The sequence below is a fragment of the Magnolia sinica genome, chromosome 6, assembly GCF_029962835.1.
Source record: "Magnolia sinica isolate HGM2019 chromosome 6, MsV1, whole genome shotgun sequence".
NCBI lineage: Eukaryota > Viridiplantae > Streptophyta > Magnoliopsida > Magnoliales > Magnoliaceae > Magnolia > Magnolia sinica.
Genome location: NC_080578.1, coordinates 43,487,522 through 43,502,612, shown reverse-complemented (window position 1 = coordinate 43,502,612; position 15,091 = coordinate 43,487,522).

Below are 15,091 nucleotides of genomic sequence, written 5' to 3'. Positions count from 1 at the left end.
TTTAAAGCTATATTGTGCTCATTTAATATTCTCTTAATTTATCTTTGTTATATTTAATTTTGTATTCTTTATTCCAATCATATTTGAAGAAGGGATTGAGACTTGCCCTTTTCTTAGAATCAAAATCAAATAGAGCTAGCCCAACTTGATTTGATTTAAAATTAATTTAGAACCTAGAACCATTTCATAAGTGAGTGTGGACATTGAACTTCTACTCTGATTTGGTTCTTTCGGGCTGCATCAAAAAGAGAATATCCAGGTATTTTATAGTTTTTGTAAATTTTTTATTTTTGGTTTCATTGAGATTGTGTCAAAAAAATCTCTTTGTTTTGGTTTGTCTGAGTTGATCCAGAAAACTCAGAGTATGGAATTTTTTAAATTGTGTAAGCCCACTTGAAGGGCACAATTGTGAGGGTTTTAAGTGAACCTCAAAAAACCTATTTTAATAGTGAACGCTAATATCCGCTGTGTGAGGATATTAGGAGTGGAGTAGTTGTGTGGCTGTTTTTCTAAATAGTTGGTGTACACACAAGCATACCACTATAATTTCTGGTCTTGTGGATTGATTGTTTATTTCTTTTTGTGGATGGTTGTAATTTCCCTTTTTGCATTTGTGAAGAATGTTATAATTTCTTTTATGCAAGTGTGGGAATATTATAATAGCTTAGATTTCATTCCTTGCTATTTATTTCTTTATTCCTCTGTATCAATTTGAGTTTTTGATACATAGACCTTTTTAGGAATCAAGTTGTCCTACCATATACCTTTGGTTTTTGGTGTAAGGTTATCCTTAGAACAACATCTGTATCAATCTCTCAATACTAGTACATTTAAGGTAGTATTTATTTTCAGCATTGTGAGATTGTTTATTGCTATCATTATTTATATTTTGATTAAATTTTGTTGTTATTTTTTCATTTGGTATAGTCCTATTCACCCCCCCCCCCCCCCCCCTCTAGGACTTAATAGCTTGGCCTTTTCAGCGACCACATATAATGATCGCGAATGAACAACACTCCCTCAGCGTGACCTCGACTGCCGAATTGGCAAAGTAAATAATGTAATATCATGTAAATGTTAGCCAAGTTGATTAATTAAGTTCATTCATCCAGCAGGTTAGGGAAACTAAGATACCCTTGTCGGAAAACATTGTCCTAATCTGATCGCGTGACTCTAATGGCCGTGGCCTTATGACTCTCGCAATCCTTAGCCCTCATGGGTTCGTCAATCTCATATCTCTTAAGCTTATACAAAAGCAATTGGGACTTTAAAGTCCTGCTCGCGGTCACTACGGGGAGGTTGTCACCCCAACGTAGGCTGACAACATGGGCACAGTGTCCCATACCGCCGTCCCTGGCTCAAGAGTCTTAGAGCTCACTGGTCACTATGGGGAGTGTCACGCCCCAAACCCTGAAATCGGGCTCACAAAATTTTTGATTGCTGAATCTGGTGTCGACAGCCTCCATAGTACCCCATTCTTGGCTCCCAATGCTCATATGCCAGATTTCGATCCTGGGATCCTACATGGAGGATTTTTCAACGTACTTTTGTCTCATAAGAAGCATAACCACAAGTTTACCCAAATTACAAGGCAACAACATCATCATCACGTATCCACTAATATAAACTTTGAATATAATGCTGAAAGGGAAATACATAAGTCAAAAATCAAAGCTCCAGAAGACCGCTGTGCGCCCCATGCTCAATGCTGCTGCAACCTAACGCTACCTGCACACATCTATCATGCATAAGCTTATAGAAAGCTTAGAGGGTGGTGTAAGTGTATGCATAAGGTAAGTGTCAAGTATTCAATACAATGCCATAATCATACAATATCGAAAATTCTGGCAAGATCATGAATCATACGATATCAAAGTATGCGGAAATACTGACCAGTCCATGAGTCATAGAATATCAGAGTACGAAATGCAGATCATAATGAGCCAAATATCAGATGCCGAGGATGTAATATAATATGCAAATCCTGACGAGTCAGGAATTTCATCAACCTCATTTAAGCCATATAAATACAAAAACATAATAATCCAAAACGATAAATGTTGCAACGCAATATGCGGTGTGAATGAAATGATTAAGCTGGAGTGAAATCGGGATGATAGTACGTAGTATCATAAGCTATTGGGTCCATCACAAGAGAATTCTATCCAAACCAGTCCCATACCTAAATTTGAATAGACAAACTCAATGTGGTAAACCCCTAACCTCAGGTTAATAGTGTGCCCAAACTAAAGTCCTTACCATTGCGAAGGTACACAACAATTAGTTGTGTACCACCAGCCTGAGTGGGTAGTGAATGAATGAGTATGCAACTCCTGCTCAATAAGTCCACATATCAACACTATATATCTTTGGGATCATCACCGGGGTCTAGTACACTTTACATGCAATTGCCACCCACTGGACGCGCAACCATGCAAGTGGAAGAGACCTCACTATCCGCCTGGCCAGTAATCAGTCAATATCTACCCGGCACGTTGATAGCGGACCCAATCACAATCTGGTCAAACTCGGCCTAGATATGCCCACTACCCTCAGGCGAGTAAGGCCACCACCCCTTCCCAACCTACCACGACACAGTGAGAGACGCAGCCTACTAGTATTCGACACTCGGGCACTCATGTATCCTCTCGGTCTCGATGTTGGGGTGTCTCCTGGCCTCGGAGGTTTAGGGATTTTCACCGAGGGTCATCTATGGTGGGCCGATGTTAGTAACAAATTTTTGGTGTCTCATCTAGCCATCCACAATATGCTTGTGGAGGCTACGGCCCTGATGTCATTAGGGCTTATAATAATTACAACACACAATGCAAGATGCATGAGTCATACAATCCAGTCCTGCATCAATCCTGCACATATCGTACACTCATGTGAGACAGACTTTGCCTAACAATCTGCCCAATGACATATGCAATGGTCAACCACATCTCATAACAAACATGCAGACGATGCGTATGGCCATATATCATGATGCTATGTTATCACATACTCATAATCGTTATCGACAACCGGCACCTATAATCGGCATCGATAATCAGCCTATACAATCGCCCTCGACAATCGAAATTAGCCTTGACAATTAGAATCGGCCTCGATAATCAGAATTGGCCTCAACAATTAGAATCAGCCTCGACAATCAAAATTAGCCTTGATAATCAGAATCAGCCTAACAAATGGCCTAAAGGAAAGTCATAATGAGGACATTTAACCATAATCGCCCATCAATGTGGACATTTAACCAACATTGCTCCCAAGGAGTGGCCTTCATAGGGCTAAACATATATTAGGCACATGGCCTCACACAAAGGCCTCATACATAACATAATGGGCAGCATACCATCTTGATGGGCCTCATACAATCAAATGGGCCTTACACAAGGGTCTCATACATCGTATGGGCCGCATCACATTGGCCTAATACACATGACATGGGCCGCATGACATGGGCCTAACATATACCACTATGGGCCACATGACATGGGCCTAATACACATCACATGGGCCGCATCACATGGGCCTAACATATATCACAATGGGCTGCATCACATGGGCCTAATACACATCACATGGGCAACATGACATGGGCCTAATACACATCACATGGGCCGCATTACATGGGCCTAACATATATCACAATGGGCCGCACCAATGAGCCTCATATACATCAAGTGGGGCCCACCATTCTAGGTGAACTATCTACACCATACATCTATTTTTAGAGATCAATTTAGAACATTACCTAAAAAAATGAATCATATCAGAAGATCATCTAGACCGCACTCCAAATAGCAGCGGAGATGATGATTGGAAGATCATCTGAACCATACCACAAATAATAGTGGAGATAATGATTTTTACCGCTTTAAAATTTTTGAGGCCCACCACAATGTTTATTTTCCAATCTGTGCACAAGGTTACAAAGACCTGAATTAAGAGGAAAATAAATTTCATGTTGGTCCGAAACTTCTGTGACCTAGAAAGGGTTTCAATAGTACACGTTCAATCCCCCATGCTTTGTAGTGTGGACCAATTGATGGTAGATCTGTCTTATTTTTAGTCTCGAGCCATAAGATGAGCTCACCATATGGACAAGCGGTTTGGATGTAACACATACATCATGGGAGGGCCCACCATTTGGATGGTGTGGATAAGACCCATACATCACCGTTGGGCTCCATGTGAAATGGACGATGCAGATTTAAAACACATACATCTATGTGGGCGCCCCACACATGTGCCTATAGAAGGACGGATGGAATACACATCACATGATCAGACCCACAGAGTAGCCAGCAGCTCTCTGCTGATGTGGGGCCCACTGTTTGGACGGTGTTGATGAAATACATACAACATGGTAAAGTCCACACATGTGTGGGTCCCACGGCTGCAATGCAGCAGGGATAAAACACATCTATCATGTGTGGCCCACGGATGCATGGTGTGGATGAAGCACATACCTCACGTGGTGTCCACGTGTGGACAACGCACACATTAGGTGGGTTTCCACCATCACAGATGGATGGTGGGGATATGACACATGCATCAAGGTGGGATCCCACCGTCCTCCAGATGGACGGTGCATATGAGACCGATACATCAGGTGGGTGCCACGTACACGTGGCCCCTCGGTTAAATCAAGCTGATATGGTATCTTCCCACTGTCCAGGCCTGCTGGACAGTGAGGATGAGACACAAAATCACAGTGAAGTCCCACATGTGTGGGTTCAAAACGAACACATAAAGGGTCCCACCACACGTGGGACATTATGGATGAAACACGTATGCCATAGGTGGGTCCCATGTCACTCAGTTGGATGGCTTAGATATAGCAAGATGGATCTCACCGTCCAGCGTTCTAGACGGTGCAGATATGATAGATACGACAGGGTGGGGTCCACAGATGTAGCCCACTAGCTCACGACTGAGCTAACATTTGTGTTTTACCTTCGTCCAGGTCTGTCCAAACAGACAGAAAGGTGGGACCTGCTGGATGGGGCTGGACGTTGGGTACAATGTATGCATGGTGGGTCCCACTTGCGTAGACAGCGTGGATATGATACATATGTTACGATGGGCCATCAAACATGGAAACAGAGAGAGAGAGAGAGAGAGACGGTGGTGATGGAGGGAGCTCTGCCACTATGAGCTCCCTTTTACAATGCAAACATCAAGATGGGTCCCAAATCATGTGGGCCCTACATAAAAATCAAGATCTTGTGCTAAAAACACCCACCTTAGATCTCTTCTTCTTGGATTAAAGGCAAGCGAAGCTCCTCGGCTTCGACTTTGATGGAGGTTGATGAAGTTTTGATGGTGGGATTGGATGGTAGGGAGTAGGCCACACCTAGCTTTCTCTCTTCTTCCATGGAAAGGCTTGGACGTGGGTTGCTTGGGAGAATGAGAGGGAGAGATGAGAGAGGTTGTAAGAGAGAGAGATAGGTGAGTCATGGGTAAGGGATGGGTGAAAGGTGATGGGTGTACTTGACATGTATGGGTGAAGAGAGAGAGTTTTGACTTTAGGGGTTACTTTTAGGGATGGGACATGTACTTGATTGATAGGATTGATGGGACATGCTCTCTTGGGTTTTGCAATGTGTGGCATTTTCCTCGAATTGAATGCGGGCTCATTTCTCCTGGCCCAGGTATCTCCTCGGCACGTAATACGTGACGTCGGAACTGTAGTGACGGTACGGTCACTAAGGTACAAGTCTTGGGTCGAGCTGACTCTAGAATGCGGGATACGACTCAGGATTATGTGCAAATGCCAGTTATAGATCGTGGGTCGCCAGAATTTGACTGGGAGGCCCGTAGAAGCTTATGGAACAGTATGGGCTAGGATACAGGTCTCACAGGGAGGCTCATCACCCTGGCGTAGGCCAACAACACAGGCATAGTGTCCCATACCACCATCCTCGGGTCACGAGTCTTGTGGGCCACAAATCATGATTAATAGTGGGCGCAAGGGTCACAAGGTACCTCAGGTTCAATCAGGCATGTACAATCATGGTTAACATCCATGGATGGCCAATCAGTGGGTAAATATGCCCCCACAAGATGAACCACAGACTGTACGACCTGAGAATGACATCTCATGTAGTCCAACTATAGCCGACAAGTCACGGTTTGACTAATCGGACCAAACTTGCCCGTGAGCTGACCCAACGAAAAGGTTGTCCCAAGGATTCTGGTTGATCAGCCAATCCATAAGGGGACATGTGCATAAGTAGATAACATATATTCAACAATTTTAAGGAAATTTTCACAAGTGGCAAGCACATTTCAACATTTTAGGCATATGGACAATAACATGCTAAACTCCGCCCAAACATTTGCATGTGAAGAGTCAATGTTACAATTTCAGCAACAATTAGAGATCAAGATCAACATATTCCAGCCATTTAGCAAAGATGGACCGCCATACACCCATTCACAACAATTTAATTCGCATGTGCCCACATGAATCATACAATTCAAAAAGGTAGCGGAAGCCAAGCACAACAATTTTAGCAAATCAACAGGTAGACAAACAATACATCCAATCTACGCCTAGCAATTGCATGTGATGAAGTTCAAGATACCAAATCAGCAATATATTTGGAGAATTGCACATGTGATTCCTACTAGACCAACAAACTAACATTCACACATCTGGGAGTTCTTGGGACCTAAATCCCTCTCCCAATTTTAGGGAAAACCTATGTCCATGTTTTAAATCAAGAAGTTTTAAAAATTCAACAACATACAAATACATACACTACTCACATTCACTAAGATCTACGCTAGGCACGATAATCTGCCACCTAAAGGTAATGGTCCGCACCTATTGTAGATTGGAGGTCCTTGGAATCGCTCCAGTAGCGCCAGGTTCACAAATTCACTGTGTTTAGGCCCTGCGTCAAGGAATTACATGTCAAGATGCATGCATACAACCCTAGCTTAAGAGAAATGGAGGAGAAGTCGAGATTGTTACCTTGAATTAGTCACACCTCGTCTCTACGGCAGTAGGGCCGGGGTTTCCGGCGTGCAGTGGTGATATGGGTGCGGGAATTTCAATTCCCTAGCTCCCTTGCACATACACCCTCCTCTCTCTCTCTCTCTCTCTCTCTCTCTCTCTCTCTCTCTCCCCCCCCCCCCCCCTCTCTTAGCTACTAAAAATGGTTGTAGAAATGAGGGAGAGAGGGCTAAAATGGGTTATATACCCTGATTTTTATTTCATTTGGTCCTGAGTTCTATAAATTCCTTCAAATAGCCTATGAGACTCATTTTGTCACGCCCAAACTCGAAAACCGGGCTCACCAAATTTTCGATCGCCGAACCCGGTGCGACAGCCTCCGTAGTACCCCATTCTCGGCCCTCAGCGTACATACGCCAGATTCCGATCCTGGGATCCTACAAGGAAGATTTTCCAATGTACATTTGTCTCATAAGAAGCATAACCACAATTATACCCAAATCATAAAGGAAACATCATCACCACATATCCACTAATATAATCATTTGAACACAATGTTAAAAAGGAAATACATATGTCAAAATCAAAGCTCCAGAGGACAGCTGCATGCTCCAAGCCCAGTGCTACTGCAACCTAACGCCACCTGCACGCATCTATCGTGCATAAGCTTACAAAAGCTTAGAGGGTGGTGAAAGTGTGTGCACAAGATAAGTGTCAAGTATACCATAAAGCCCATAAATCATACATCATCGGAATAAATAAAAATACTGACAAGATCATAAATCATACGATATCAGAGTAAGCGAAAATATACTGGTAAGTCCATGGGTGCTATCAGCCGTACGATGGCTATGCGATGCAAGACATGAAAGAGACAATAACAAATGCCGAGGATGCAATGCAATATGCAAATCCTGATGAGCCACGAATACCATCAATCTCATCTAGGCTATATAAGTGAAAAAAATAGTAACTCAAAATGCTAAGTACTGCAGATGCAATGTAATATGTGGTGCGAATGAAATGACCATGCTAGAATATGGAGTCGGGATGATAGTACGTAGTATCACAGGCTACGATATCCACTACAGGGGACTTCTATCTAAACCAGTTTCATACCTAAATTTGGAGAGTCCGACTCAGTGTGGTAAACTCCTAATCTCAGGTTAATCGCACGCCCACCCGAAATCCTGGCCATGCGAAGGTACACGTAACAAATAATTACGCACCACCAGCCCGAGTGGATAGTGAATGAATGAATGAATGGATATGCAATTCCTGTTCAATAAGTCTATATATCAGTACGGTTGCTCTCTGGGGAAATTACCGGGGTCTATTACACTCGACACCGACTGCCTCCTCCCAAGCTGCACAGCCCAGCGAGCGAAATAGACTTCACTATCTGCCTGACCAGTAGTCTGCCAATACCTACCCGGCTCGTCTATAGCGGACCCATTTATGAGCTGGTCATACTCAGCTTAGCTTATAGCCCCATCACTCGGGCGGATAAGGCCACACCCCCTTCCAACCGACCATGACACAGTGGGAGACACGGCCTCATGGTATAAGCACTGACGCTCATATTCCACTCGGTCTAGACGTTGAAGCATCTCCTGGTACCAAGGAGGTTGTGGGATTTTCACCCAAGGGCATCTTACGTTCCCACATTGCTAGAACCAAGCATTTTCGGTGTCCCATCTGGCCATCCATGATATGTCTGTGGAGGCCATGGCCCTGATGTCGCTAGGGTGCACAATGATCAAGTCACATATATGCGAGATGCATGAGTCACACTATTCAGTCATGTAGCAATCCTGCGCGTATGGCGCGATAATGTGGGTACTCCATCTCATAAGGAGTCCCGTAAATAGTCTGCCTAATGGTGTATGCTATGATCAAACATTCCTCATATCAGGCATACATATGATGTGTATGGGCATGAATCATGGAGTTATACTAAGCATTTTATATAGTGGTGAACTATCCTCACAACGAAGATTGGCCTTGATGGCTTACACAACAAGTATGGGTCTATCAATGGGCCATAGGGAGAGTTATAATGTAGACATTTAACCAACATTAATCTTACAATGTGGACGTCAAACCAACATTGCTCCTAAGGCATAACCCGCCATAAATGTCATTACATAACCCATGGTAGAATCACACAATGCAATAGACCTTATATACATCCCATTGGGCCTCGACCCATGGGCCTCAACTCACGGGCCCTAATATATCACAATGGGCCTTAACCCATGGGCTCCAAAGACAGCACAATGGGCCTTAACCCACGGGCCCTTATACATCACAATGGGCCTCAACCCATAGGCCTTAATACATCAAAATGGGCCTCATAAATATTAAGGTGGGCCTCAACAACAGGCGACCAATACATCAAGGTGGGCATCCTCAAATGGGCCTTATGTATATACCAGATGGGCCATACCAATTGGGCCCCATATGTACATCAAATGGGCCACAAACAAATAAAAGTGGTGATAATGATTTCCACCATTTAGAAATTTTGAACGGTGGACGTCATTAACCACTACATTAAATGGTAGGGTTCACTTGAACTTTAGATCTTACTTATTTTTAGCCTCAATTCTGTTAAGACAAGCTTGCCAAATGGTTGGGTGGTTTGGATGCAACACATGCATCAAGGGTGGGGTCCATTGAACTATGGATCTGACTCATTCTTTAGTCCATGCCATAAAATGAGCTTTACAAATGGATGGACAGTTTGGATGCAGAACATGCATCATGGTGGGGGTCCATAGATGGACGACGTGGATGATACAAGGGGGAGGGGGCCCACAGAGCTTAGTGACGCCACTCCAGCAAGCTGCTGGAGTGAGGTACACCAGCCGTCCCACCCAGGGACGGTGTGGGTTACAATACATGCATCAGTGGGTCCCACGTGGGGCCCACCATAATGTTTACTTTCCATCCAATCCGTTCATAAGGTCACGTAGACCTGGATGCATAGGAAAAACAAATTTCATGGTGATCCAAAACTTCTGTGACCCAGAAAAGGGTTTCAATGGCAGACGTTCAATCACGTTGTTTCCTATGATGTGGGCCACCCGAGCTGTGTATACGGCTGATTTTTTGGTGGGGCCCCACTAGCTTAAGGGGCCCACCAATGCACGGTGTGGATGGTCCGGACACATCACGGTGGGGCCCACACATGGGACCGTGGTCCCTGTTTGCCAGCCCATGGCGCAGCAGTGCCTGCTGCTTTGTCAGCGGCAGTAGGTGCTGCTACCTATTTTTTTTGAAAAATTGGTTTTCCTGAGGTTTTTCTGTGGTAGGGTCCACACCAGGGGAATCCACCCCATCCATTGGCTCCCATGGCTCAAAACAAGCCAAACAAGCTCAATATTCGAGGCGTTATGGCGTATAAAATCATCAGGTGATTTTTCAATGGTAAAAATCACAATTTGCTATGCTATGACCCACCAGAAATTCGGATCAACTTCATTTTCCGACTCAACGCCTAAAATGATCTTAGGAATGAAATGGACGGCTTGGATTAAAAACATACATCAAGGTGGGGCCTGTGGGACCGGTCCACCCCAAAACCAAAAGAAATCTCTCTTTTTTTTTACAATTCACATCTAGCGTCTCTGGACACTGGACAGGTTGGCATGACACATATATGTAAGGTGGGCCCTGCTCAGGTGGGCCACCAAATGATGGATGGTGTGGATACAACACATATGTGAAGTGGGCCTCACCTATAGATGGCTTGGATAAAATATATGCTTCAAGGGGGGGTCCATCCAGGTGGGCCATATGGCCATATCATCACATAAAAAGAAAGAGAGAGAGAGAGAGAGAGAGAGAGAGAGAGAGAGGGAGAGAGAGATCGTGGGGCACGTGATGATGGAGGGCTCTGCCACTACGAGCTCTCCCTTGCATTCAATCATACATCAAGTGGGTCCCAATACATTTGGGCCCACCAAAACAAAAATCAACAGTGGAGATTCCTTCTCCACCCAAAATGGACGTCTAGATGACCTCTCTTCATGTAAGGAAAAATAAACATCATGATGGGGTCCATGGAGAATGGCCCCATCATGGAATGATCATGAGAATCAAGGTGGGCCATCGACCGCACATAAGGTCCAAACTGAGATCCATACCATCAATCGGTAGGCCTCACTTGGCCCATCATAAAAATATGAAAATCTAACTTATAGAAGCACCCATCGATCGATCTTCTTGGTCCGATGGAAAGCCGATCTCCTTGTGCTTCACTTTGACGGAAGATGATGAGGTTTGAATGGCTAGGATGAAGGATTTTTGGAATAGGGAGTGGGCCACATACATCACACTTTTCTCTCACTTGGGAAAGCCATGAACGTCCACTCTTTTGCTCTCTTTGTTTCTTAGAAATTGTGTTGGAGAAATGAGAGAGAGAGAGAGAGGGTTGCTGTAAGAGAAGTGATGGTTGATGGAAGTGAGGTGATGGTGTACTTGACTAGCATGGGTGTGTAAGAGAGAGAGAGAGAGTGTGAGAAAGAGTTGACTTTGGGGTTGTTTGACTTGAGGAGAAAGAAAGCATTGATTGATTGATTGATGGGACATGTCGTAGAGATTTTCTTGGGATTACAAACGCGCCTCATTTTCTTCAAAATAAGCATCGGCCCGCATCTCCCTGTTAAGGTATCAGATCGGTGCGCGAGACGTGGCATTGAAACTTCGACGACAGTGCGGTCGCAATGTTACAAGTCTCAGATTAGGCCGACTCAAATCTACAGGAATGAGGGAGAGAGGGGGTTAAAGGGTTTTATACCCTAGATTTTAAATCACTTGGCCCTGAGTTCTATGAATTCCTTTAAATGGCTTGTGGGACCCATTTCTAACTATTAGGCCTGCTCTGATGGCCCCCTGGCCCATCTAATTTATGGGATAGGTGCCCCATGGCCCGATGAAGGGCTGTGCAAAGTTTGACAGTAAACGGATGTGGGGTTTTGTCACAAGGGTCCAGTTTACGATCAACGGTCACCATTTCTTGATCAGGGGTCAGATTTAGCGGACGAGTGCAAGAAAATATCTTTAACCTATGATGTAAATTTAGATGGAATCCGACAACTAAAATGTCCTAATTTATTATCTTAAGTGGTAGGACCATTTGCTTTAAAATTCAAATTTTTGACCAATACTTTAGGAGAGTTGCATTTTAAAAGTGCCGACTGGATAGCGTAAATTGTTTGTTTTCAGGTGTCATTTGAGTTATTTCTCATGATGGACCACAAGCCCGGTGAGATGGACATTACTCTATAATTTCGAAACTAGCGGCCCACGAACGAGCAGTCTAGAGCTTGTTCGGGTAATCGGGACACTTCTGAAATAAATTGGGTAGGGAGATTTCTTGGGTGCAGTGGTTGAGGTATAGATTAACTAAGTTTACAATATAGCCTATTCGAAATTAGCGAAAATGGTGATTCAGTCATAATCACTTTAAACCTTCGGTTTTAGGCTAAAAGAGTAACTGGGTTAATTTGGTTTATTAATTGATGTTCAGGCTATAATTGACTCGACTTTGGGCAGATCTTTAATTTAGTTACGGTTGTTTGATTAGTCAGTGGCAAGTCGGTTAGATTTGGGCCTTATGTGAACAAATCATGGGGCTAAACTCGATATTTAAGTGATCGGTTGGATTCATTGGTGTTATATAGCGGATCAATTTTATTTGTACAGTTCTTTATTGGTAACAGACACGTATAAGCCTATCTCGAGTGTTAAGGGTCAGCAAGTAACGATGTGGCTAGTTTATATATATATATATATATATATATATATATATATATATATATATATATATATATATATATATTACGAGTGTATTAATTTCAGACACGTATAAGCCTATCTCGAGTGTTAAGGGTCAGCAAGTAACGATGTGGCTAGTTTATATATATATATATATATATAATTTAAGGATTTTTGGTAATTCAAAATAGCAAAGATTCGGGGTGTTACAATCTACCCCACTTAAAAACAATTTCGTCCTTGAAATTGCCTAATATAAATAGGTAAAGGTATTTTAATTTTGTACACCTAGGTTTCGTTAGTTTCACGTTCATGTGCATGGTAGTGTGCAATTTATCTATGCTAGTCTGGCTTATTGTAGTCTACCCCCTTAAAACCTTTCCATCTTGATAGTTTATTAAATTTTTTATTTTATTCATTTATTCATTTTCTTGTAATAATTGAATTCATGACGACGGTTCCCCTCTATCTAGAGTAAAAATGAATGTTTTCAATGTTCGGCCAACACAGAGAGACGGTTGTAGTGGGCTTGAAGGGGACCGATTCACCAAGTAACAAGCCGTATTAACGGCCTCAGTCCACATGTCCTTACCCAACCCAACATTACTAATCATGCATCGAGCCCTCACTAAGACTGTCTGATTCATCCACTCATCCACATTGTTCTGCTCAGGTATGTGGCACATTGTGTTATGCCTTATGATCCCTTCATCCTTGTAGTATTGATTGAATTCTCCGTATGTAATTCCCCACTGTTATATATTTCCTTAATACCTCACCTTTCGCCCTGACTGTTTTTCCACCATCGCTTTTCACTACTTGAAGTTGGTGAAAACTTTAAATTTATTTTTCATAAAATAAATCCATACCTTATTGGAATAGTCATCAATAAACGTGACAAACCATGACAACCTTCCACTAGAAACCACAGGCGACAAACCCCATACATCAGAATGCACATAATCAAGAACACCCTTACATACATGTTTTCCAGATTTAAAAGACAACCTTAAATGTTTACCATATATACAATGTTTAAATGTACTTAAATAAAAACTTTTAAAAGCTGGAATTAAACAACGGTCAGAAAGTACCTTTATGTGGCTCAAGCGTGCATGCCACATATGTGCAGATATGGAATCCGTTACAGATATTGTAACTCTACCTGATAAAGCACTCCCGATCAATCTGTAAAGGTTTTCGTTCCTCTATGCCTTCATGACTATGAGTGACCCCTTTAAAAATTTAAGGACACGATCAAAATCGGTGAATCTACACCCAAGTGCCTTAAGTGCTCTAAGAGAGATCAAGATCTTCCTCATATCAAGAATGTGTCTCACCTCGGTTAAGGTATACTCCATGCCATCAAACATCTTGATCTGCAACGATCCAACACCTACAACATTATAGGCATTGTCATTGCCCATAAATAGGTGGCCACCATCACACTCTCTGTAGCTGGTGAACCAACTCCGATGAGGAGTCATGTGATATCATGCCCCAATATCCAAAATCCACTCATCCCTACGATCATCGTATAGGTGTCCGAGCATAGACATTGATAACACATCATAACCACTCGTACCTTCATCAGTCTCAATAGTGTTGGCCTCGCTAGAAGAAGCCTTTAAGTTATCTTTTCTTGCCTTAGGATTTGTGCAATCCTTCTTCATGTACCCATATATTTCACAATTCCAACACTTTAACTTCTCTTTGCCCTTGCCCTTAGATTTAGACCTCGATCGAGAAGATCCATTGTCTCGCTCAGAATTACATCCCCTTGTAAACAGTGCATCAGTAGAGGCACGTCACCACTTTTCTTTCTCATTTCCTTTCCTTGAAGGGTTGAGATAATGCTATCGATGCTAATGGTCGATCTATCGATGCACAACGAGTCCTTGAACGACTCATATGAAGCCGAGAGAGAATTTGACAGGATGCATGCCTGATCCTCATCTTTCATCGTTTCCTCCACATCTAGTAATTTGTAAATTATCTTGATAAAGTTACTAATGTAGGCTTCAACATCAACCCTCTCTACCATCTTCAGATTGAACAACTGGAGCTTCAAGTACACACGATTCTCAGAGATTTTGCCCATGAACTTACAAATTTAAGACATTAACCAACAAAAATCACCTTGGTCCACTCATGAGGAAAGGTACACGTACATTTGGTAATGGATAGGACAAAGAAAAGATGACCAGCGATTTCCATTCAATGTACAAGTGGGGCACATGCCATGAGTAGCCCAAAGCCTGCACAAATGTGAGATGTTGACATGTGTGCTACAAAATCGCGAATCAACTACTACAATATCTCTCCTTATATGATTCC